The sequence below is a fragment of the Oenanthe melanoleuca genome, chromosome 1, assembly GCF_029582105.1.
Source record: "Oenanthe melanoleuca isolate GR-GAL-2019-014 chromosome 1, OMel1.0, whole genome shotgun sequence".
In the NCBI taxonomy this organism is placed as follows: Eukaryota; Metazoa; Chordata; class Aves; order Passeriformes; family Muscicapidae; genus Oenanthe; species Oenanthe melanoleuca.
Genome location: NC_079333.1, coordinates 106,458,084 through 106,480,574, shown reverse-complemented (window position 1 = coordinate 106,480,574; position 22,491 = coordinate 106,458,084). Strand labels below are relative to the sequence as shown.

Here is a 22,491-nt window from a genome sequence, read left to right as displayed (position 1 = left end):
AGTATTTCCTATTTTTGAATGCCCTTCTGGGAAGCAATGGAAGGGGAGAAGTTGGGGGGGGAGTTTACATATATATTCCTTTTCTCTTAAATTTTTTTCTATGTCCAAGAGAAAGACAGAAGCAGAGTTAGCTGTTTTTAAGAATCAAGTGATAAGCAGAGCTTTAAACTTAGAAATTAATAACTAGAAACCTTCCCTGCAGATCAGTAACTCGTGCCCATCTCTCTAGTGACCAGCATTTAAAATGATGCTTCATCCAGATTATTGCCCTGCTGACAGTAAACATTCTTGCCTTTGAAGTGCATCAAATGCTCATTGCAGTAGTGCTTACTGTGCCTGATTTCAGAAGGCATTCTGCTTATTTTTACCCATTTTTCTTTGTCTAAAATTCAGCCACTACTTTGAGTAGGGGTCAGAATATATTCTGTTTGCCACTGTGCACAGTGGAAAGCAAAGAGTCTCACAGCAGTGTGTTATAGAATTGAAATGGATAAGTAATACTATAGGTTGTGCTTTCTAAATATTTCAAATTATGTTTGAGGACTGTAATGAAATGTTGCTTTGTGGTATGACAAATCACTGGCAGCAGGGCTGGTAAAGTTTGCAGGGGGTGGATTTAGCTTGGGAAGGAGGTGACAGCAGAGCTGGGCAGTGGGGCAGGACACGGGGTGGAAAAGCCAATTTTGGCTCTTGGCAAAATGCACTTGTGAGGAATCATAACCTTTCCTTGTAACCATAAAAAAAAACTGCCAGAGGTCCAGAGGGCAGCTGTGTGTTTGCTCTACCTGCACTTTACCCTGGCTGTGTGCCTCTTCCAAGGGGTATTTATATTTTGAGCCACATGAGATTGCAGCTGCCCCGTGCAGGACGCGAGGGGTGGCTCAGAACGTTCTGCCTGCTCCTCTCCAAGCCCATTCCAGCACATCTGGAGTGTGCAAACAGGCATCTGGCCAGCTGTGCCGTGTGCTGGGGATGCTGTGGGGCATTCTTTGGTGAAGAATCCCTGGATGAAGGTGGAGCTGGCCATCGCTCCGGGGCACTGAACCTGAGCTGGACTCTGTGAGCTGGTGGAGCTGCTGCTCTGGCTGTGCCCAAATCCCTGCTGTGGTTCCTGTCTCCTGGAGCAGCTTTCCCTGTGCTGGGTAAGGCAGGAGTGCTCCTGTGGGTCTGTGCACAGCAGCTCTTTGGTTACCTGTGCAGTGGGAAGAACGGGAAAACCTCGTTTCTCAGTTTGCTGAAAGTGGTTTGGGATTTGATGTTTCGAGGTGATTGTGCTGGGGGGCAAGGGGAGGTTGGGGATTCATTAATGAAAAGCAGTAATCACAGATTTATAGAATGTCAAGGTTTGGAAGGGACGTTAACGATGATCTTGTTCCAAACCCTCCTGCCATGGGCAGGGACACCTGACACTAGACCAGGTTGCTCCAAGCCCCATCCAACCTGGCTTTGAACACTTCCAGTGCATCCACAACCTTCCTGGGCAACCTGTTCCAGTGTCTGACCACCCTCACAATAATGAATTTCTGCCTAATGTCAAGCCTAAGTTTCTCCTCTTTCAGTTTGTACTGGTTACTCCTTGTCTGTCACAATTACCCTGCATGTCACCTCTAGAGTGTGTATGAGGTCTTAATCTACCAGTGAATGTGCTGTACTTGGGATGCTCTGTCAGCATGGAATTCTATTTTCCATGTGCCAGTAAATATTTTAACCTTTAGTTACTAATACTGTTTTATGGATTCCATATTCCTGAAATAGCAATTACTCTTTAAATTTCTCATTCACTTAGGAAAAGTTGTCTTTACTCATGTATTTATGTTCCCTCTGAGGATAATAAGGAGACATTTTTTGCTTCCCATATGAAACTAAATGAATGTGGTGGATGTAGAGAGGAATCTCACTTCTTTTTGATTTCTTTATGTAGGAAGTGGCTTTACTGTTCCATTTTAACCTCTTGTGGCACCTGGAAAATAAGAATCAGGGAAAGCCTAACCCTGTACTCAGGCTGACAACGAGGTGTGAAAACAGACTACTGACATGTGGATGCAACTGAGTCTTTTTGGTGGAGCTTAAATGCAGTCAGTCTTTCTGTAGGACCCAAATCTGTAAAATTTAAATGAAAAGTAGAAATCTGGTTTTTTGGGATTTGACTGTTCATTTATACATATATATATATATATATATATATATTTTTAATTTATTTATTTTTCCCCTCCTCATTGCCTTTATTTGTATTCAGAAATTTTATAAAGAGAAAGGAAGAAACAAATCCAACTTGCTTATTTGGGCAGTGTTAATTTCCTATTTTTTCCCTTTGATTTTAAAATTTTAAAAACCATGCTGTGAAATGAATCTGGAAAGCAGTAGGTAGATTAAAAAGGACAGTACACTTTAACACAAATAATGGAGCTCCCAGGAGCAGAGAGGCACACGCAAGAAGGAATAAATCTCTTTGACTGTGCTGCTGAATGCTCAAAAGTCTTTCTGCATGTGGTATGAGTAGATTGCCAGCTGTCTTTGGTGCTCAGGAATAATGATTCCCTTCTCCTTGAGTCATTCTGGAGTCATTCAAGTCTATCTATACAGGAGCAGGGCTTTTTCTTTTTCTCCAGAATGAACACTTGGCACCACCCCGTGCAGTGTGAGGCTCACTGAGCTGATCCAGGGTAGAATTGCATGATTTGTAAAGAGACTCTGGAGGATTTATGGGAGGGGAAAAATATTTTTGAATATCTCTGCTTATTGCAGGTTTGTTTTTGTTGCTGTTTTTTGGTGTTTTGTTTTTCTCAGGTAGAAGTTGTGTGGATGAAACATACAGGTGGAAGTGAAAGAGGATATAGTAAAGCTGCCTGTTTTTACTTCCCTAAGACTTATTAGACTTATTTTCCCATAGTTACTTTTTGTCTATGGCTTTTTGTGTGCCTATGATGCTGTGTGCATTTTCTGCCTTTTTCTGCCTAAGGTAGGGCTCAGCTGTTCTAAGTTTATGTGCAGTGTTTATCCCTTGGAAGTTTCTGTTTGTGTGTTTTGCTGGATGTGATTTTTACAGCAAAATAGGAGTAAACTTGGATCTGGTGAGGGGATTGATCCCTCTGTTCAGCACCCCTTGGAAGTTGCCATCCCATGCCTAGCAGGGTTGAGAGAATCCTGCTTTGCTGCCCTAAAAAACTTTCTTGCTGTGTTCAGAGAGGCTGATTGGTTTCATTGATAGAGCTGTAAACGAGACAAACCACCCTGCTCTAAAGCCTCTCTGCCTAATGAATCAGGATGTTTTGATCTGTCCTACATTGTTTTCCACCTGAGCTACTCTTGACTATAAAGACCTGAACTTACACCATTATGTGGCAAACCCTTTTAATTTGGCTGTTGTCACTTGATCCTGTGGCTGTTGCTTAAAGAAGCCAGGAGAAAGAGCCTGGCTGGGCAGTGCCTTGCTTTTGTGTCCCTGTTCCTGGTGTCCCCTTTCCTTCTGCATAGATCACAACACCTGCACACATCTGATCCCCCCAGAGCTGGGTCCAGGTAAAGTTTCGCTGCTCCCCCTTGTCATGGAGCTCCAAACAAGCAAATGAACAGCACCTGTATTGATCAGGGCAGTGTGGAAAGGGAAAAAAGAGAGTCACATTGTGCTTGGATGTGTCACCTGGAAGAGTCAGGGTGAATGTGTAGCATTTTGTCATTGTGTGCTGCCTGCTCAGCTCAACACTGGTCAGTGTGTTGCATGGCCAGCTGGACCCAGCCTCCCTTTCTCTGGTACAGGAAATTTTGTGCTTGGAAAAGCAATCCTTGAAATACTCAGTGATCTGAGGAAAAACAAATAAAGTTGTCATCTTTCCCCTCACAGCCCCTGCTTGCCCTGCTCCAGCCCCAGAACTGTTTTCTGCACAGAACTGTTTTGTCTTGTTCCATTTATTTTGTCCCACGCATCTTCTACTAAAAGGAATCCACTTACTGCATACTTACTTTATCTTTTTAGGCTGCTTTTACTCATTCTTCTTCATTATCAGTATGGTTTCTTTGTTTCCCTCTGTATCTTTTTATGTACTTTCTCTTATTTCCTTTTCCTTCCCTGTTTTCATTCCCTGATTCCTTTGCAGAGCCACCCCCAAGTCACAAGCCAAAATTAGAATGTGTAGGAATTATCCCAGGGATAAACTACTGTCTTATAAGTCTGGGTGCAAACTAATTTCCCTCCAAGGAAAGCTTCCAAACCTGATTTAAAAAATTATTAGTTACAAAGACTATTCTGGCCTTTAGGAAGTTGTTCCAGGGGATGCTGGTCTTTGCTGAAGTATGTGGCTTGTGACCTCTGTGTTTTTTAGTTTCATGCAGCATCTTTGTTCACTCACATTGCTTCTCCTGCCTCTCCAGTGGAGTTTTCTTTATCTGCTCTTCTTCCCCTCACTCAAGAACTGTCCCAAAATCTGATGTGCATGTTTTCCTCTTCACCATTTCTTCAGAACCTATTTTTTATGCCTTTTGGGTAGAGTTGCTGAGTGGTTTGAAAGCCATTGAGTACTAGAAGACTGTTAGCATGGTTCCAATCTTCAGGCTGACTTTGGAGGAAGCAATGATCTCATGTCCTGAGTCTCACTGGGCTCAGGAATTTGCTGTGTATGTAGAGCCCTCCCTTAGTTTTCAGTGGCTCAGCATTTAGAATTTTAAAAAAAATCTGCTGCTTTGCTTTTCCAGGGTCCTGTCAAGGCTGTTGTGGGGGAAGGTAGAACTTTTGGTGACATGGAAAAAAACTCATGAAAAAACCAGCAGGACTCCTTCAGAGGACTCTGTATTTTTACAATCCAGATAGAGAGACAGAGTGTCTAGTTTTATTTGTATTACAACAGTGAGGTCCTATTTGCTTTAAGCCTTGTGTTTTGCAGGACTGGAAATAAGTCCTTGAGGCTGTTGGTTTTTCAATTCATGAAGGTAGTGCTGGAAGTTATTTGAGAACAAGTGGATTTTTACCACCCTTCAGTTTGACAATCAGACCAAGGCTTTTCTGTGGAAAACTGGCTCTTGCCTTGGAAAGGTCAAATATGTGTCCAGAACAGAAAACTCTTTCAGAGCAGGTGTCCAGAGATGCAATAGGAGTTATCTGCTTGTCTCTTATTATACCTGTCACCAGAGAAATCTGGTGAATGAGTCTCCAGTTGCCAGCAGGAGAAATAAGTTACAGTGAACAATAAGAGGCCCATGGGGAGTGCCCAAGGCATCGTCTTTCACAGACTGAAAGCTCTTTTCTTCTGTGCAGGAAAAGAACAAATAAGGAAAACGTTAGTCTGCTACTGATGGGACACATGTGAAGCATTAGGAAAAATTAAAAGGTCGGGTTACTTGCAGTTCTCTGAAGTTAGGTCTGTATCTCTGTGCTGACAGAGCTGAGAGGAGGGTTTGTTTTTGCTTCCAAGAAAAAGGAGAGGACCAGTCAGTCTGGCACAGGAATATAAACCCACTTCTGTTCCTCAAAGTATAAAAATTGCTTGTTGGAACAGATTGAATTGTGTGAAGAGCTCTTGGAGCACATGTACATTTGCAGTTGTAATATTTTGCTATGTGCTTCATAAAATCATCAAGAGCATCATGGAAAGGGAGGGGTTGGAAGGGGACCATCTTAACATGATTATGTAGAAGTTGATTTATTGTTTATTTTTAGTGTTAGTTATGTATTTTAAGACTATTATTTACACAATTATGTATATTTTGATTGGTGTTTTTATGTTGTTTACACATTTTGTACAGGCTTTTTAGGTGAGATGATTGGTTGTTGTTTAGAATTTCATTGTTTACTTTTATTTTGGGTTTTTAAATTTTGGTATTTTATTTTTTAGTTTTTTTTTATTTAGTACAACATGTTCTAGTAGTTTTGAAGGATTTTATCTAGTTAGGCTGCAGAAAAACACTTAAAAATGGCTTGTTAAGTGCACTTGTTATAAATATTGGTTTAAACTAAGAAATATGCAGAAAAACAGTTAGGTATGTAGAAAAACAGTTAAATATAGTTTGGCTGGTGCACCTGTTACAGCTTATGGCCTAGACTATTCAGATACATTACTACATTGTACTTTTGTTTTATTCTGAGAATTCTTAAGGGTTTTATAAAATAATTTAGTAGAAAAGACTTGAATTTCATTTTGCATTTAATCTTATGAAAGAATGAGTGAAGTTAACAGCACAGACTTAAGGCCAGTGGACCTAAAAACTTTTTCATGTTTCATGAAATCCAGATGTGGGCACGTGACAAGCTGATCCCTTTTGGGTGCACACAACTGCAGTCCTCTCAAGGACAGTATCATGGATGTTTCCTTTGATATTTACCCTGTGTATTTTCTGCCTTGCTGTTACTTGCATGTGCAGCACCAAGAGCTTGGGTTTTGCTGTGCCAGCATTTTGGAGTTGGAACGCCTGTGAATTTCCTAAGGGAGTGTGTTTGTTCCTTTTCATGCTGGGGATGAGGATTTTGGCCAAGAACACTGCACCAAAATGTTCCCCACATGATGGGCTGCTTCTGCATCCAATTCAGCAGCTGTTTCCTTGTATTGCTGTCTTCTGCAGTGCTGTCCTCTGCCAATTCTCCCTTTTCTCCCTAAGGAGAATGCACACTGGAGAGCTGATTCATCAGCCCAGTGAAGAGCTGTGCTCAAATTAGTCCTTTCCCCAGGCTTCAGAGTGTTGTCCAGACATGAACAGGAATGGATGGCACTAGTTATGAGTGTACAGCTCTGGTAAGGATTTATCCTGTGTGTTTCTGTGGGTCCTGCTACCCCATTTGGAAATAGAACTGTTTCTGTCTCCTTTTGCAGGCAGCTGCCAGATCTGCTTAGTCTGTTCCCTACATTGACCTTTTTTATTCCTTTTATCCCTGTCCCTCCAGTTTGGCTGTTCCCTGTTGTCCAACCCTGTAAGAGAAGTGAACTGCCTGATAAAGAATATTCCTATTGTTCTGCAGCTGGTTCTTCTCTATAGGGGAGCCAACACAGAGGATTTACATCTAGGTGGTGATAATGTGAGTGCATGAGAGATCTGCTTTCTCTCAGATTTCAGTGCTTATGGCTGGAGAATAGGCCAGCATGTATTATATAGAGAGCAGGAGCAGAGAAAGCAAAGAAACAGAACAAGAAATTGCTGAAAAAATATTTCAGTCTCCAATATATTCATGAAGATTTGGGGTTTCCTACACACACTTGAGTTAAAATATTGCTTCTCACTTGTGTCAGGGTGAGCCTGGATGTAAGGAAACTTTCCCTCTCTCCTTTGATATCCCCTTTCTGTAGGCACTCATCCAGAATAGTGAAAACTCAGAATAGTGAAGGGCCAGGGTCAGAGACATCTGCAGTGCATGTCTGAAGCAGAGCCCTTGAGTGGGAATTGGTGATGCTTCATGTGAGCTGTAAAATGGAAATATTTGGAAAGCAGTGGTTTAATGAAGCACTTGGTGGTGTTACTTGCTGCAGTGATCTGAGACACAAGAAGACAATTCTGTAAAAAAAAAAAAAAAAGTCAAAAAAATTATTTTAAGGACTGGCCCCTTGTCATCCACCCTGCTTGGACCCTGTTTGGTTACCCCCTGACTTGTTTTTGACCAAATTTGGCCTTCTGGCCTTTCCTGTAGCAGCAGTGGTCAAGCTTAAGAGGAGAATTTCGAGTAGCAGTGGTTGCCTTGCCTGGCAGGGTGCGTGCCAAAGTGGAGTCCTGCTCTTGCCTTGAGCTCTTCATGTGGCTTGTGAATCAGCACAGGGCCCACTGGAGGAGAAACAGGCTTCAGCAATTTGCCCTGAGCCCATGGGATTCATATCCTAGAGGCTGGTTAATACTGCTCTGTGTTTGATAACCCCTGGGTGTTTGAATGTCCTGTTTGGAGGAGGAAGGGGGGAAAACACACCCATGTGAAATGTTCAGGCTCAGGATGTTGCTCCAACTGGAAATCGAAGGACTGTGTGCTGTCTTTATCAGTAGTTCAAATAGACATGCTGATCCCTGTTTTTTCTAGTAGCTGTGGGGGTTATAACCACAGTGAGAAAGGTACATACTGTAAGGAAGATTGAAAATGTACCTGTCCATCAGATGTCTGAAGCAAAAGTTTATAAAGACAAACAAACCCCCAAGCAACAGAACTGTACTGCAGTATGGCTTGTAATTCTCTTAATGCATTTTAGCAAAGTCCTCTCTTCCCCTCAGTGCCAATGTTGGGCTCTGGCTGGGATTTTGGAGCTGCTCTCTGTGGATTTTTCTCCACACAGGACAGGATCCCTTTGCCAGGGGAGCTGAGTGGCTGTATCTGCTTTAACCCCATGTGCAGAGCAGTAGGAGCAGGCCAGGAGAGTTCAGTCTTACTTCCTTTGTCCTCTTCATGTTCTCTACATTTGATGGACTCTTCTGCCTCGGCTGACCATCCTTCCTGTGCCTGTGCTGCAGAGCTCTCTGGAGGAAACCTGCCCCCTGCATCTCTGCTCCTGGGACTGCTGCTCCAGGAAGTGTCAAATTATCCTCTCCCCTGTTTCTCAGGGATGATGCTGGAGTGTCATTTCCCTGGCAGTGGTGTCTGTGTAAGCCTCTTGTGGGAACAAGCTTTATTTCTCTTCCTGTGCACTTGACCTATGGAAGCTGCTGCCTGCATCCCTGCTTGGTTTCTGAGATTACAGTGGTGTCAGGGAGTGGGTGTTTTTCACCATCAGCTCTCCAGAGCACACCCAAAAGACCAGGGTCTCACCTGTTGTTTGGGGAAGACAGAAGAGAAGCTTTCTCTCAAGTTTTGCAGCTGCTTTTCTGGCAGTGAAGAAGCTTGGTCCAGCTGGATGCCATTCCTCTCAATATGTGAAATGATGAGGAGCAGGCACTCTCAATATGTGAAATGATGTGTTGTAGAATGCTGCTGGGTACCAGGGAAAAAGCAGCCTTGAAGCCCTGCCTTTACAAGAACAAGAATTCCTAACAACGATTATACACCTGCAGGGTGCATGAAAGTAGTGTCTCATGATATTTTGCAAAAGGTATGTTTTCAAAAAAATGTTGCCTTCTTGGACCAATAAGTCTTTTCTGTAAGTCTTTTCTATTTTATTTTCATGTACTACCCTATATACACGTGTAGTGTTTCCTTACATCTCTCTTCTCTTTTTCTTCTCCATTACACAAGGAACTGTGTTGCATTATCCTTTTCACCACTCTCCTATAGCCTAAAATGCAACACTGGAGTTTTGCTGTGAGAAGAGGCATAGCCAAAGCCTTCTTCCACCTTGTGGCACAGCATCTCTGCAGCCCTTGAATGGGATTTGAGCAGCTCAGGCCTTGCTCAGAAGAGTGACTGTCACCTGTAAGGTCACCTGTGAACCTCAGTCCCTACAAGCTGTAAGCTGGGGTGAGCAAGTCTGGTCTGGCTGTGGTTATTCCAGTGGAAAGCTGGACCTTTACACATCATCCCTGGATTCCAGAGGAAAACTGCACCTTCTCCAGGAGCACTGCTCCAGCTGAACCACATCTGCCACTGCAGGAGGATGCAGCCACCATTGAATGGGACTGTGCCAACACCCTGACTGACTGACGGGTGTCAGGTTGGATTCTGACTCTGGCAGGGCTGGGATTGTTCTGTGTAATACTGCATTTCTATTTTAATTTTCCTAGTAAAGAACTGTTATTCCTAATTCCCATATCTTTGTCTGAGAAGCCCCTTAATTTCAAAATGATAATACTTTGGAGGGAGGGGGTTTACATTTTCCATTTCAAAGAGAAGCTTCTGCCTTTATTGGCAGACACCTGTCCTTCAAACCAGGACAGATTTTATGATCAAGGTTTCCAAGGATGTCTCCAGACATTTTACCTCCATGGGAGTTACTTACAGGGTAACTTGTGCCTTTTCCCTCTGTGGATCCCCAGGCAGTGTGAGCAGGACTGATTCCAGCCTGGTGCTGTTAAATAAACAGTTCTTTGGTAGTCCTGCTGACTGCAGGCTATGGAGAGATATGTCCAGGCCAGGACCTCATATCTTGCCTGATGGAGGTGGCATGTGCTGCCTGGTTCTGCTGGCACAAAAGGCTGGATGCAAATATTTGCAGAGTTCTGCGAGTCACAGGTGGCTGCTGTGGACACTGAGGATGTACTTTCACACATCTGCTTCAAAAAGTTGGGGTACCCAGCATGGGTCCCATCTAAGACACTTGTCATAGAGGGGAACCTTTGTGATCAGTGTTTTAGAACAGGCACAGTGGAACAGGGCAACCAAACTTTGTGCCATGACTTAGTGAGTGAGCATGGATGAATAGAAAGCAAGAGATGGATCCTGAATCTGCTTGACCTGCCCTCCCCATGTTTTCATGCAGGTGTGTGCACTCAAATCAACCAACCTTTTGCCCCTTTTGATTCTCCTGTACAGCATTGATTATCCTGTCCCTTTTGATATCCTTTACAGGATATCCTGAATATCCTGTATTTTTGCTGGGCCTCCAACCCTTTGAATCTTCCTCCTTTCCAAGTTTGTGCCTCCTGTCACCTTCCTTGAGGAGCTCAGGGGGAATGGGCTTTAGGGCACTTGGAGTGGTATTTCTGCTTTGCTGGGCTGGGGAAGGAAAGGCAAATTTACCAAAACCTCTAGGAGATTTACCACCCCAAGGGAAGAAGTTGCTGGGGGTAGGCAGTGGTACCTGGAGATTTTGGGATGGGGATAACCTGTGAATTATCAAACCACCCAGGTGTCCCATATCCCAAGTGTGCCTACGGGGGATTTAGGCCAGGCTTATTTGGAAGGCAGTATAAACCAATAGACCATGGTCCTGTGCTCACAAAGATTGATCTTTGTCTTGGGAAAGGGCATTTTGAATCAGAATGATACAAAATAAAGCTGAAAATAGGGGTGGCGTTCAGCAATGATGAGGAAGATGACAGAAGGCAGGGAAAATATTGAGGAAACAGAAATGGCACAGAGTCTGGAAGGCAAAGCAGATCACAAAGGACTGAGAGCTGCAGAAATAGTGGTTAACATCAAATATTAAAGTACATTACTTATAACAGTGCAAAGGGAGCTACTTTGCCTTCTGTTAACTACTACCTTTGATGCTGGCTGTGGCTGAGACTTGGATCTGTTCTTGCTGGACTTGTTGCTTTTTCCACCTTCTCATAGCAGGGGCAGGTGCCAGAGGTCATGTTGCTGTCTTAATTCCTCTGGAAGAAGCTATTTTTGTCCCTGGTGTGCTCTTGATGACAGCATGGCTGGCCAGGGAGTGACCCCCTTGGTTGTCTGTGTCCTTGGGAGCTTTGTGTTTGTGGCCTGTGGTGAAGAACCAGCTCAGAGTGTTTGCTCAGAGAAAAATGTGTGAGCAGCTGGAATTACAAATGGGCTGTGCCTGGCTGTGTGTGCATTTCAGTGCACAGGTTGTATGTGGTACCCAAATACTAACAAAATCCATAAAACAGCAAAGTTTGGGCTTTAAGTAAGTGAAGGTTGCCAAGAGGCAAACCTTGTTCCATTCACAGTGCAGGTTTCTGAGCAAACTTCTCTTGATGTGCTTATTCTGGAATTTAATCCATTTTGAAAAAAGGGATTATCCAATTCATTAACGTAGACAAACTGCCTGAGATTTTTCATGTGAACTAAATAGCTTTTAATGTAGGAAATATGAATAAATCTGATGTGGTCCTTCTGCCACAGGTGAAGTTTTCTTAAGCAAAACTAACTTTATTTTGCTTAGTGTATGTGTTTTGTTGTTTGTTTTTAATAATCAGGGTAAAAAGCATCTGATTTCTCACTAAGGTTTTGCATGCTTCTGCTGTATTGCTTTGGGGTACTTTACAGGGATACAGAAACTATTCTTTTTATTAGTAGAGGAGGAGCAACAGTGAGAGAATTGCCTTTTTTGGTGAATTTTATGTTGCTATGAGAAGAGGATCCTTGAATTCAAACTAGGTATTTTCTTGTCTTCAGTTTTCTGCAGAAAATTAAAATGAAATCACAGCTGCATGGGAGCCATTTTAATAATCAGCAGGGAAAAATATTTCACAACAAGTTTGGAGAGTTAGGTGGGTTAGCTCAGCTAAAAGCTTTCAGAACAGCTTGTTTTAAGATTAACCTGGAGTCATTCTGGCCTCCATAGTGCAACAGTTATGTAGTGCAAGGTCTTTGTAGGCAAATATACAAAGGTCAGTCTGAGATGGAGGTAATTAGGGAATGTTTGTTTTTAACTTCAAAAGTGTACAATTTTTTGAAGATCCATCCTTCTACCTTGTGGAAAATCTGCGATTTGGGTGATGAAGGCATTAATAACCTGCCCCTGACCAAAGCTGCTCACCTGATATCAGTGTGTGTGCTGAGCATGGTTTGATGCTCTGCAGTCCTGCTGTTTATCCTGGGATCAGAGGGCTGTCAGTGTGCAGGTAATGCCAGTTGGTAAAACACTGCAAGGGCATGGCTGAGTGATGGGACATGTTGTCTTGTGGGTAGGGAGTACCTGGGGGAAGACAGAGTTCTTCAAGGTCAGAGAAGAGAGAGATTTCAGGTTAATACAGAGGTATGTGTTGTCTTTCCCCACCCCATCTCCCACTTCCTGCTGTTTAAATGGGTATTATAACATAATGCAAAAATCTAAAATACCTATGGCTAGATAACAGCTATCTTTCTAGAGCAGAAAATTAAAATATTGTTAGCTTCAAAATGCAAGTTTTATTCCCACTTTTGTTAATGTAAGACCCTGTCTTAAACTATTTTCTGTTTTTTTATGAAAGTTTACTGCAACTAGCAGAAGCTTACTTGACACAGTTCTGCTTTTCCTATCTCTTCCCAAACAAATAAGCCACACCTTTGATTAACTGTATGTTGTCCTTGAAAATGAAATTTGCATAAGGTCAGAGTCACAAGGTTATTGGGGTAAATACACAGGAGGTAGAGGGCCAGGAGTCTTAAGGGCAAGAAGGTAAAAGCTATAAGGGAAGAGAAAAAGGAAGAAATTAAATAGTCTTTTATAGTCTGAGTGTTTGTACAGGCTGAGCTGCTGCTGTTCCTGCTAACTTAAAGGTTTATTGCAGTATGGTGTGTCCTGGAGTTTGGGTTGTGGTTTGTGTTGTTTTTACCAAGTAACTCACAAGGTGTGTCTTGAGGGATTTTTGGGGAGTTAGACAATTAGAAATACTTAGAAGTGGCAGTTTTTAAGCTTGAGTCTGAAGAGTGGCATCTAATCAGAATGACAGATAATACTGAGGAGTTTGTTTTCTGTGTGGATGGGTTGGGTTGGTCTCTGGGTTTGGGCTGTTTTAAGCCCTTCTTTGGAACTGAGGAAGCATTGTTGTGTGTGCACCCTTAAACTTGTGTGGTTGAAGGGGTGGTGTGATGTACTTGTTGCAGTGCTCACTAGCCAGCAGTCATAAAGCAGACTTCCCTGCAGGGTGTATTTTCTGTTGATGCTTCATCAGAGATTGTGCTTTTTTTAGAAAGACATAAAGGAATAAATATAGAACAACTCAGATGCTAAAAATAACCACTTGCATTGACATCTACTTTTTTTTTTTTTTTCCTTTTAAGAGAGACATTTTGGATATTTAGCAAGATCAGATCATATCTGCTCAGAATCCTTTTGGCTCCAATGATGTCTTGAGGGACAGACATGTCAGCTGATCTTAGAAAATAGCTTATCTTGGTTTGATTGAAGAGTGCAGTGTGGGAATAGAGCAGATGCTGAGGAAGAGACTTGATGTGGGTAATGGAATGAGACTTTGGTTTAATTACTGCAGCTGGAGAAGCTGGGCATTTATGGTCTCAAAGATTAGAAGACTGCTCAGCTCTTGTGTTTATGGGGAAAAAAAGGATATTAAATACTTCATTTAAACCCTGAGATATTTAATGGATCTCACTGAAAAGATGATCCTTTGATAGAAAGGTGCTTTCACTGAATGGCTTACAGTCCAGGATATAGTAATTCTGACATCCTTTTAACTGTGAGATGAGGGAATGAATAATCTTCCAAAAGGTCTTTAATCCTAGAAACTGAGATTTTCGTGGCAGGAGAATGACTTACTTGAACTGGATTTTCAAGTAATTCTCAATTTGCAGATGATCTGCTGTGGACACAACTCCTTACACACACTTGGCCACTTGATTCTGTTCCAAGCAGTCCTTTGAGATCTGCTGTGTGAGAGTGAACTGGTGGATCAGTTAAAACAAATCAGTTTAAGTTCAGACTATTACTTCAGTGCCCTGTGAAATGAGTACAGTGCCACACTCCTTTATTGACAAACTGTGCAGACATTTCAGTGTCCAGGAGCAGTGGGATCAGGGGATCCCTGGGCTCAGGGCTGGGTGCTGGTGCTTGGGGGTGAGGGCTCAGCCTTTTGGGCATCTCCCAGCTTGTGCAGCATCAGACAGATGCTGGTTTGTGCAGACCATTGCTGCAGGCCATTGCAGGGCCATTCCCATAGCCAGGATCAGCACATCCCTCTGCCTTCCCAGAGGAGTTGCTGTGGCTGCTGCTGCCTCCAAACTGGGGAACAGGTCAGATGGAAACTGCAGTTCAGACATAAAAATAGCTGGCACCTGCTTGAGTCAGGCTGGGCTGGGTGTGCTGGGGCTCAGTGCCAGGCAGAATGTCAGTGAGGTTTTCCCTGCCTGTCCAGGAGCATGGACAGACCCCTGGCAGGGCTGGCTCTGCAAGGTTCATAAATTCACACATTCCATGCTGTGCCACCCTTTGGTCACGAGGGTTTTTGTCTCCTCAGCTGTGTTCTCTTCTGTTTGACTTGGTTTCTTTTCCCCCACCTCACCCTGCTTTTAACCAAATTTACTCTCTCGCTGTGTTTGACCAAGGTAGGACAGTGTAAAGATAATTCTTCCTCATAGGAGTTAATTACATTGTTATTTTAGATTGCAAGCCTCATCAGGCTTCTGGAAATCTATTATTTATGTATATTTCTGGTTAATTTAAAATGCTATGAAGATGGTATTTAAAAACTTGTGTAAACAAAGGGGAAAAAAGTGGTTCAGAACTTCAGAAGGTGAGCTAGGCCTTCTCTACCTCCACTGTTAGCTCTATTGAATACTGTATTTTTAATCTTTTTATTGTTATTTCATTGTAAGACACTGTTCCCTGGTATGAGTATGAATATCTATGGTATGAGTCTGCAGATACATAATTTTTCTGGGAGCCTGAAGAGATGATGCATTCAAAATTATCATCTCATTCACTATGAAATGACTTCACCCACAACAAAGAATAATATTATTTTTCTCAGGATAGAGGTGTATCAAACTGTTTTTTCCTGTTTTTGTCCTGGAATGAGATATGATAGCAGATGTAGCCTGTTTCACTGTTGCCTCTTCAGATCTTACCTGCAGCAGTTCAGAATTTTAAAGGTTTCTTTAAAAAGGTTTCTTTTACCTTCTTAGTGCAGAATGCTAAGGATTTTGGACAGGGAGCAACCTTCATTAGTTTAAGTGCTTTATAATAGATTTTATTTCTAAAGAGCTCTTCATTAAAGTTCTTAACTAGATTGCCATTCTAGAGCCTTTTAATTTCAATCAAATTTGAATTACGAGTAGTGAATAAACAGAAATATTGGTAGTTAATCTAACCAGGAGAAGTAAAATAACTCCTGAAGAGGAGGATCCCTGAGCTACAAACAGGTTTGTGCCCAGTGCTGGGATGTGGCTGGGTCTTGGATGATGTCCAGGTGAGGTGGATGACAGTGAGGCAGACCAGGGACAGTGTGGGGGATATTTTTAGCCAAACCTGCCTGACTTGTGACCCTGGTGACAGTCTCTTGCTAAAGGGGGCTTAAAGTAGAGTGGGAAGGGTGTGGGTGAGCTCAAGGTGATGTACAGGTGGCTGGGAGTTTTAATCCTGGTCTCACTGACACTTCACCTACAGATTTTCATTTTGGAGCCTTGCAGATTCACAGCTGGTAAAGGAAAGGTATTTCTGCCAAAGACTCACTGCAATTCTCAAATCCCATGAGACAGCTCCTTCCTGTTACCTTTGCCTGGGAGTTCCTAAGGAAATGATTAATTTGGAGTAACTGGAAAGTCTTTTTGTGGAAGATCAGAGCATGAAAGTTAATGATCAATTGCTTCTGATTACTGGGTAATTATGAAGAACTGTGTTTAGGGACTTTTTTTTTCCTGACTGAAGTCCACTTAAAGACCTACAGCTCTAAAAGCTCCCTATAAATCTACTGCACACCAAAGAAAACATCACAGCCATAGGAGAAAAGCTGATGCAGCTTTTTATTTTTTCTTTTTTTACCTGGGGGCAGTTCAGGGACCCTCAGCCCCAGGGTTTGAGGCAGGGCACAGAATGAAGGTGGCAGAGCACCACTGCAGGGAAAGGGACGTGCTGTTACAAAGGGCAGCCAGAGGAAGCGGTGAGGGAGGATGGAAGCCAGAGGAAGGATGTTTGTCACTGATTTTTTTGTTTGTTATTTAAGAAAAAGTGAAAGGGGAGGAGAAATTAGTAAGTTAAGCTTATCCTTTACCTTGCAGATCATTTCTGTGTATGTGTCCCACACTCACCCCACTCAGGTCTGTCTCTGTAGTATTTCAGTGCTGATTACAGCACCTCTTCTTATTTCTGTGGAAGGCTATGTTTTTCATGTTCTATGTTCTGCTATTACCCTAAAAATTTTCTATAATTTCTTATTCTAAGCAAAAGAGTATTCCAGTGTTTTAAAAGAAAAAAGCAATTTTTAGAATTACTCTGAACATGACAGATTTACATTATATATTGCAATAAGAAAAGTGTACAATTAATCAGTGATCATTTAAAAAAATAATTTAGAGCCTTTTTCAGAGCCTACTTCTTCCCAGAAGTCAATTTAGGCAATGCTTTTATGGATGAGCTTGCATCAACATTCAAGGTTTATTCACAATTGAAATTTCATTAATAGACCCATCTAAACCCCCAAGCATTCCCAACCATGAGGAATGCAGAAACCTTGGCTAAGCCTGCTCAAATTTCCCTCTCCCACTTACTCTCTTATGCTGTTTTTCATGAAAATCTTTAATCAGGGATAAGTCATGGGAAAACCTCAGAGGTAACCAGGCTGTAAGAAATTGCAAGGCTGTGAGAATTTACTCTGGAGAGTAAACCTGTCTGGACTGTAATTTCCCAGGACAGGGCAAATTTCACTTGGTTCAAAGATGTTCTGCCCTGGCTGCTTAGGGCAGCTGTGTTTTTCCCAGCTTCTTTTTCACATGACCATGGTTTCCTGTCCTGTATTTGAAATTCTGTCCCATCTGAAACTGAGAGTGAGCTGCAAGTTTTCCAGCACTGTAGTGCTATACTGAGTTAACTTGCTGAGGACTTACCCTGACCCTGGGCTCTGGCAGAAGGAGAATTACAGCCTCTTTCACTAAGAATAACTGAACCTCTTCAGCCTGGACCAGAGCTGTATGAGACCTGCTGCAATGACCTCAGGCATCACCTCCTCCTCCAGGTGTTGCCAGCCACTGCAGAAAGGACCAAGTGCAGCTGCTTCAGCCCCAGCAGCTCACAGCTGGGAAATTAGTGCAGTTTGCCTATAGAAAATAAATAAGAGTTGTGATAAGAACCCACCTTCATTAGGGGGTTGAAGTGATGCTCTGTGCTGTGGATTGGAGCAGCTGGAGCTGTGATCCCTGGCAGAAGGCTGGGATGGGCAGGAGGGGAAGTGATGTTCCAGGCTGCCACAGCTGAACCTGCTCCAGGATGTTTATCATCAGAGCCCTGGCTCCACATGGTTAGGGACAGAGTTAGATGGAGCTGATGGGCTGCTGCTGCTCAAATCTTCCTGATGAGTGAACACAGAACTTTGTGGAATTACAAGGCTTCAGATATATTCACCCATTTCATCTTGTCTTAGAGAGAAGCTCAAAACTGAAGGGTTTGATTGTGAGTTCCAACAGAGAATTAATGGCTTTGTTTGGTGAAGAAGTTTAATTTCCATCTTGGAAAGGAGAGAATTTGTCTGCCATTGGTCCATCTAATGGTCAGTAATCTGGTTTATAATGGATTTCCTTACTAAAGGATTTGCAGTCAGCACAGTGACTGGTGCTTGCTCTGTGTCATTCAGGATTCCAGTTCTCTTTTCACTCTGCTTACACCAACTCTGACAGCCATGGCAAGAAGGTTCACAGGTCAGTTATGGATTATGAAGGGGAAACCACTTCTGATTGCTTGTTGGACACCCACCATAACTTACTGACATCTTCTCTGCTTTTCCTGCTGTGAGTGAAGACTTCTTTTTCTGAAAGCACCTTCAAGTCAATATTTTCCAGTTATCTTTAGGGCAGTGTTTTGTTTTTAGAGGCTCTTTTTCTGAGAGGTGATGGTCTCAGTTACAGGATTGTAGCAGAAGGAATTTCTTGAAGTCATGCTGTCAGTGATGGATGATTCCATAAGACATTGAGAGAGGAGCACACCATTAAATCAGCTTTGCTATCTAGGGAGAAATTCAACTTGTGATTAAAAATACATTATCATTTCCCCCCTCCCGTTTTCCCCCTGACATTAGTCCATCAATATCAAGTTATTATATAGAAGATGGTCTTTAGAGAGGGAACCAAGCTGTGGAACCAGGGGAACCAGGGATTCAAAGATATTGATGCTTCCTATAGTGAGGAAGAAAGCTGACCAGAAAATACTTTCAGTAATTTTAATAAATTATTTAAGAAAAATGAAAGAAGGGGTGGATGAAATAAAAAGGAATGAAATGTTCTCCTTGTGAGATGATGCTGAAGATAGAATTGTGTGGCCACTTCTGAGTCTTGTATGCCTTAAATGTTGGAGCACTGAGAATGTTTTCAAAGCTGTGGTATCACAAAGCAGTTAATGGAAACATGGGTTTGAAGGTTATATTGAATTCAGTGCAAAGTACTGTGCAAGAAAGAAACCATGTGTTGAAGTGCATGCACATTTTATTTAATTGCAGGGCTGTTGGAAATGGAAAAATACTTTTGCTTGTATGCTTAGATGTGAATCTCATCCTCAATGTACTGCCTAAATCTGTTTGTTCCATTTTAGAAGACATCAGAAAAGCAATTTGATACAGCTTGCAGCGTCCAGTACATGGTGTTTTATTTATATATATATATATAAATACTTTTTTTTTTCCCAAATGAAGAAGATGAGGATCTCAAATGGGAAGAGCTCCTCTCCCATTGTTTGGGGCTCAGGTATCTCTTAGCAGGCACCAGTAGAATGAGCAGTGCCAGATCAAAGCTTGCTTTCAGATCCTGTTCTCTTGCATAATGCTGCTGTGCTTCAGTCTTGAACCAGAAATTGTTCTCTTACCACCTGCACTCTTCTATTCTGGGGACTTTGACCTTTTTAGTTTTACTAAAACATCTGCATGAGAGTTGCTGTACACAAGCAATGAGAAAGGCAAAGATCCCTTTGATAGCCCATGGAGGGAGTTTTCAAGAATTGCTTCAAGACCAGAGAATGTGCTTGTTCCAAGGAGCAGCTCAACTTGTGCTGCATTGCTTTTCAGGCTCCCTTTGTTGTGGGATAATGGCAAGCAGGATGAGATACTGCTCGTGACTTGCTCAGCTTTTTTAATGAATGCTTCTTATTGCCATAGTTGCATGTGTGGATTTTAATGAAAACAAAATGGCTAATGTTGTTATTTTAAATTAGCAGTATTTGTTTGTTGTATAGGTTTGCAGGAATGTTATGGTAATTTTTTATACTTTAGCCTATAAGCTAGATTCCCCCCAGCTCTGTTATTCAGAGTATCACCTTCCCCCACCAGCACTGACAACTGAACCACCTGCTTTTGGTGATACTTTCACAGACTCTTAGATGAATATTTAGATGAAGCAGCTATAAAGATAAAGCAAGCTGGTAATGTGTCATAATAGGGCTTCCTTAAGCATGTGGCTTTATTGTCACCAAAAACTTCTCCCAGAGCTTTGCTATTTTCAGGGGTTCAAGCCTGAACTTAGTCTTGATCAGCTGATACCTCTCTGTTCTGGTTTCTGCTGCCTTTTTTGCCTGAAGTGGTTTATTTTCCCCCTAGTGGTTGTCTTTACTGTTTTTGAGGAGCAATTCCATCCCAATCCTGTGGCTGCAGTCTGCATGGCCATGGTGCCTGTGGTGTTAACATCTCACTGCACCTTCATATTCAGATTACATCCTAGTTTTGTCACCAGATCTCATAATTACTCATTTTTTTTGTATGCAAGCCATTAATCAGTTAAAAATTAACCAGAAGACTGATTGCTGGGGTTTGTCTTTTCATCAGCTACTTCCAAGAACTGCAGATTTTTCTTTCTGTGCTGTCAGGCACATCTCTTTTGGGCAGAATCTTTGCTGCTGTCAAAATTCCTGTGTCTCCAAGTTCACACTTTTAATGTGATACCACATGGAAAAGTATGTTGAATATCCAGCTAGCTGAGACTTACTTGTATTTATTTTGAACACAATCCCAATAACCAACCTGTCTTGCTATGATCTCTTTGTAGCTTCATGTTCTGATTCTTCTTTGTCAGTCTTTGCAGAAATCTCACATGCTGTTGATGAGTTCTGTAGCCTTTCTTATATGTGGCAAGTCAAACTTGTTCATAAAAGCCCTGAAATGAATCTGCATCTTCTGCATTTTTAGAGGTTTGAATACAATTTACTTTTAGCTGAGTGTTGAGCAGATGCATGTGTTGGTTTTGTTGGAGGATTTAGAAGGCAAAAAGTTGCAAAAAGCAGTGTGTATTTTTTAGATGTTTACCTGGTCATATTTTCCTTATTTTCAATGGCAGTGGTGGCAGATGATGCCCTTCCAAAAGCCAGGAAATGTGTTTTGCCATGGACAATGTCCCAGCCTGGATGGACTGGCATTACCTGTCTGCAGAACTAAAGCTGAGCTGGGGGGTAGGAGCTATCAGGATAATAGTGTTTCCTAGCACAGTTTGGTTTCTACATCACAGTTGTGTCTGAAGTAGGTTGGAATTGAGCAGTTTTCCAATGGCATCATGTCCAGGGTCAATGTGTACAGTATGAACCTCCCTGTTTCTGTTCCTCTGATAACACTGACCCAGAATTCTTTAAGTGTCTGAGTGTTTCATCACTGGTTACATCCTGTGGCAGGTATGGCTGGGCATCCTAATCAAACATTTCTATTTGCAGAGTTTACATCCTGGTTAAAATAAGATATAAATGGAGTGATCCATGTGAGAGGAGCACTCTTTGTTCCAACAACCTGCTGAAGGAGTGGTGGGTTATAGAAATGCTTTGTGCTCACTTTTGTGATGCATTAACTTGCTGGGCACGTGTTTGGAGAATTTTTTAATTTTTATTTTTATTTAATATGCTAAACTAGGTTTGCAGTCTGGTAAATCTGAGTGTCTTCGAGGCTTTTCTCATTTTTGAAGTTTAGGTTGTAGATTTCTTCATGAAACTTTCATGGTGTGAGGCTTGTGAAATTAGATAACATGCTTTAAACAAGCCACCTCTGGGTAAAGTACATCTCTAATTACTGAGACTAAATTATGTGGAAAGTGAGCTGGTGTCTGAAGTAAATCTCCAGTTCAGTAATCTAAAATTAAATAATGATTAGCTTAATTGCTTCAGGATCATAAAAAACACTCTTAATAAAATATAGGGATTAAGTGTGTGTTCTGAGAGCAGATAATTGCTTCTGCTTCCTTTTCACTAACTTCTCTCAAGACAGGGTTTGGAGGTAAGAGAAATGAAATAACCTTTTGTTATGCTGATTAGTAAAGCCAGAAAAGTAGGCTAGTTCTTGTGTATGCAAGCCCTTGCTCCTGTCTGAATAGAAGCTGCAATTTCACTATTAGTGGTAAATTTAGAACACTTGCTTTTAATTTCATAGACATGTGCCAGTTATTCTCTCTGAAAGCAATAGTTGGTAGCTGTGAAGCTGAGTGTAAATATGTATGTGAAGAAGGATCAAGTAAGGGTTATTTTCCTACAGAGCAAAGAAAAAGACTCATAATTTTAGTAAGAAGTGTTTGAGTTATTCATTACCTGGGTTGCCAGCTGCTCGTTTGCATTGCATTTTGCTTCTAAACAAAGTATTTTCACCTTCATTCACTGGAGAATGTCTTTTTTGCTTATAGGCAAATGAGAAAGCAAATCTCTTGAGACATAAGCAGTGGTACTTCCCTGGAGGGAGGAGATGGGGATTCTGCTGTTGCTCTGAGTGTTACCAGGTGCCAGAAGTGATCCCCAGTGGTGGTGGTAAGAAAGAAATCTTCCCCCACGTGTCTGTATTTGTGTTTTGTCTGTAGCAATGTGCTTTTGGGGTAAAAACAAAAAGGGGTGTGCAAACCCTGTTCTTTTCATAGAGCTGCATGAGCTGCTGGGAGAGGTGTCAGAAGTCTCCCACTCAGAGAATTTTAGTTTAGGAATGAAATCAGCACTTGAGCTTGTTGCTTCTGCTGTCTGGTGTATGCTGTATGTGCTGGGGATCATTGTAGCAGGGATTTAACCACAAATAAACTCCTGTGGGACTCTAGAAGTATCTGGCTTCTCCTTCCTTAAATGTAGAAGAAGGGGAACTTATGCCCTTAAAGTGCTCAAAGGACCTAATTTATGG

At 42.0% G+C, this 22,491-nt stretch overlaps 1 protein-coding gene across 5 annotated transcripts in view; it reads left to right on the top strand.

Moving 5' to 3' along the window:
• AGPAT3 (1-acylglycerol-3-phosphate O-acyltransferase 3) overlaps positions 1-22,491 on the top strand; it is an 84,069-nt gene that overhangs the window by 15,715 nt on the left and 45,863 nt on the right. Inside the window, exons 1-2 of one of the 5 annotated variants that reach the window (XM_056485095.1) lie at positions 857-1,142; positions 22,013-22,133. The exons of 1 other annotated variant lie outside the window; for it this stretch is intronic. The gene's annotated coding sequence lies outside the window, so the exon portion shown is untranslated. Of the gene's footprint in view, positions 1-856; positions 1,143-10,189; positions 10,308-22,012; positions 22,134-22,491 lie in introns of those variants that run through there. 3 more of the 5 variants (XM_056485119.1, XM_056485111.1, XM_056485103.1) reach the window with 3 other exon arrangements.